We start from the raw sequence: 3,698 nt of genomic DNA, 5'->3' as shown, positions 1-3,698 counted from the left end.
CTCTCATCGATGTTTCTAACTCTCTATCCCTCTCCATTCCTCTCTGTAAAAAAAAATATCAATAAAACATATAATAAAAAAGAAAAGAGAAATAAACCGACGTTTCTATGAAAATTGAAGCGTTTGTTAAAAAAAAAAAAAAGGGAAAAAAAACAGTAACCTAGAGAGATGTTTTACTTAAGCTAATATCAGAGACAGTAGTCCAAAAGCCTGCTAAAAACAAATATTTCATAATAATTAATATATCAATTTTTGAAAACAATACCAATTATCAATTGGTAACAACTACTAACAAAAACTCAAAATAATCAAAGCAAAGTGGATAAAGAAAAAAATATATGCATATCTTGCTTGTGAGCTTGATCCCCAAAATAATGGATAAGTACCTAAAAGTTTTAAAGAACAACATTTTAAATGTAACCTGTTTGATATTGTTTTGTGCTGGTCTCAGCCTCTCAATAACCAATGTGGTGTCTGGATCAGCCCTTGAGGTTCCTATTATGATTGCAATATGTCCTTCAGCAATAACCATAAAAAAACGTTTTAAAAATAAAAGTTTATTACTTTAGAAACCCGGAAATTACATAGAACACCTGGGGACAGAAAACAGTCACAGGTAGAGAGAAAGAGAAAGAGAGCAAAGAACACACACACTGATTTTCTTAATGAAGGCCAAGCACACACACACTGCTTTTATTGGAATGAAGGCCAAGAGTTTGGCAAACTCACTCTTTATTCATGAATGTAAAATATAAGAGCAGAACTTAAAGTGCAGGAATGAGAAGAAAAAAAGTAGTCCAAATAGCCAGTGAACTAAATCTTTAAAACAAAGGAACCTCACTGGAGGGAGGCAGCCTAGCTCTTTATCTAGTCAAGTGGCTGACAAAGATAGTCCTCTTGAAAGTAAATGCCTCTTTGAAATGGAAACCTCAGCAATGGAGGCTTAGGGAATGCACTTGCAATTGAAAACAAACAAACAAAAACCTGTCAGAAAACTTCAAGGAACAGCTAGAAGGCCAGTGTGCCTACAACAAAGTGTGCATGAGACCAAGTGAAAGAAGAGGTTGCCAGAGGTATGACTATGTGGAGTCCTTTAGTGCTAAAATCATTTGGACTTTATTCAAATGTGATGAGAAGTCAAATGGAAATTTTAAGCAGGGAAATGTCATATCTGATATCTGTTTCAAAAACCATACTGGCTAACTGATGGTAATTAAAAAGTAGAGGGTCAAAGAGAAGAGTGGAGGTCCAGGGACTGCTGGGGAGACATTTCACTCACAATGACACCACTCCCATTAACCCTTCATGAGCATCACTCTGCAAGTGAATTTCCACCATCTCCTCTATAGCACTAACAATGGCTCCTACCATTTACTCTGCTAGAAAAGACTGAACTGTCCAACTTCCATCTTCACTTTTAAAACTACATGTCATCAGAAAATCCCAATTTAAAAGCCAAACTATCTATAAAGAAGTAAATTCAATAAATGATATTATTTTGAATCATTTTTATGACATTTTCAAAAAACCTTTCATAGGCATGATATGCTTAAGTAAGTTAACTTTCGTTCATTGTGTAATCTTTGTGTTTCTCCTTCAGATATAAGGAGAATGCAATGAGATTATCAAGAATTCATCATGACCAGCCTATGAAACCTCTGGATCGAGCGGTCTTCTGGATCGAGTTTGTCATGCGCCACAAAGGAGCCAAACATCTGCGGCCAGCCTCCTATGACCTCACCTGGGTCCAGTACCACTCTTTGGATGTGATTGGGTTCCTGCTGGCTTGTGTGGCAAGTGCTACATTTGTCATCACAAAATGCTGTCTGTTGTGTTACCAGAAGTTTGCTAAACCTGGAACGAAGAAAAAACGGGAGTAGTTGTTTCAAGGCCTGAAGCTGACACGCCTGAAGCTGATATGCCTCCTTTGGTTTATTCATCACAATGAAGTTGTAACATAAGGGTCTCTTCTTCCTGTGACAAAATGACTTTTCACAATTTGGCTTCTCAAATCAAAATCTGTTTTCAATTGATTTACTCTCTGTTTAAGAGTTAAAAATATTCATGCCAAAGAGAAAAAAACTGGGCAAAAATAACAATAAAACAATGTGGGTATTTATTGAATTTTATTATATTAATTCCAAAGTTATACCAAAAAATGATTAAGCTTAATTATGTTTCCAACATTGGGAATAAATACAAGAACATTAAATAGTTTATTCACAATATTAGTATTACTATGCAAATGCTCAGAATATTTTACCTTTATTCTGGTGCAAAATTCTGTGGTTTTATTTTTTGCTAAAGAAACCATTCAATAGTTAGAATTGTGTGAAAGGATTCATCCTTCCATTTCATTTTTGGAGACCACCAATGCTTCTTTTTGGGGGAAGGTTGTTTTATATATATATTATCATTGTTCTTGAAAGTATTATAGATGTCCCCCCTTTTAACCCTCACTTACCTCCTTCTCCCCGCTCCTGCCCCCTCCTGCTCCCTGGTTTTACTGTTTATCCAGCCTCCGCATCATTTCTTACCTGAAAATATGGCAAGTCATTTGCCCTCATCCACTTTCAGTCATTTCTGATTAAAGTGTATGTGGAGCCATAGCCGGGGCTCAGTGATCAGAGCGTCTTTGGGTCAGTGCTAAAGAGGTGTCCTGCAGACTGAAGGGTTGTGGGTTTGATTCAAGTCCAGGACACGAACCTTGGTTGTAGGTTCTTTCCCCACCCAAGTTGGGGCTTGTGCTCTGTCTCCCTCTCTTTCTCTCTCCCTCCCACTCTCTCCAAAAATATCAATGGAAAAAATATCCTTGGGTGAGGATTAACAACAAAAAATAAATAAACTGTATGTTAATTTAGAAATATAACAACAGCTAGTTGTTTCCTAATATAAAATTGAGCTGTTTATGATAGACTTTGGTTTTAGTAACTAATTTCTTTATCTCACTGCTCCTTAAAAAGATTCACCTGGTTGCTTTCACTCTTCTTGCAGCCTTTGAAAATGGGTATATGGTCCCAATTGTAGGTTTGATAATGTAGAATCCATGCTCTAAAGGGACTATTGATTTTCTTATAGCGTGTGTACATATATATACCCACTCCTGCCAAACAAGGCACAGCATCACTTAGCTATTTACAGACACATTTATGCCCAAGGAAAACTTGTTCACTCATAACTGGCACATGAAAATTAAAAAAACATTATTCATAGTGGCCAAAATTGGGGGTGGGGGATGTCTATGAACTAATGCATGAATAAAAAGAATGTAGTACGTCTGTGTTATGAAATATTATCTGGCAGCAAAAAGGATGCTTGCTGTAATATGAATGAATCTTTAAATTATTATGCTAAGTAAAAGAAGCCCATCACAAAAGGACACATATTACATTGTTCTGTTTACAAGAAATCCTCTACTTCTATAGAGACACAAACCTGATTAATGGTCAGATAGGGTTTAGGGAGGAAGACGTTAGGAAATTCCTTGTAAAGGATAAAGGTTTCACTGGGACAGAAAATGCTCTTCATATGATCACCATGGTGGTAGCACAATTCTGTGAATACAGTATGAACTATTGAAAGATACATTTTAAATTAATCAATTGAATGATGGGTAAATTACATGTTCACAAAGTTTTATTTAAAAATTAAAATCTCAGAGGGGAAAATGGCAAACAAATAGGCAATGTATACTGCAC

The sequence above is a fragment of the Myotis davidii genome, unplaced genomic scaffold (assembly GCF_000327345.1).
Source record: "Myotis davidii unplaced genomic scaffold, ASM32734v1 scaffold234, whole genome shotgun sequence".
Lineage (NCBI taxonomy): Eukaryota > Metazoa > Chordata > Mammalia > Chiroptera > Vespertilionidae > Myotis > Myotis davidii.
Note: the sequence above shows the minus strand (reverse complement) of the source record.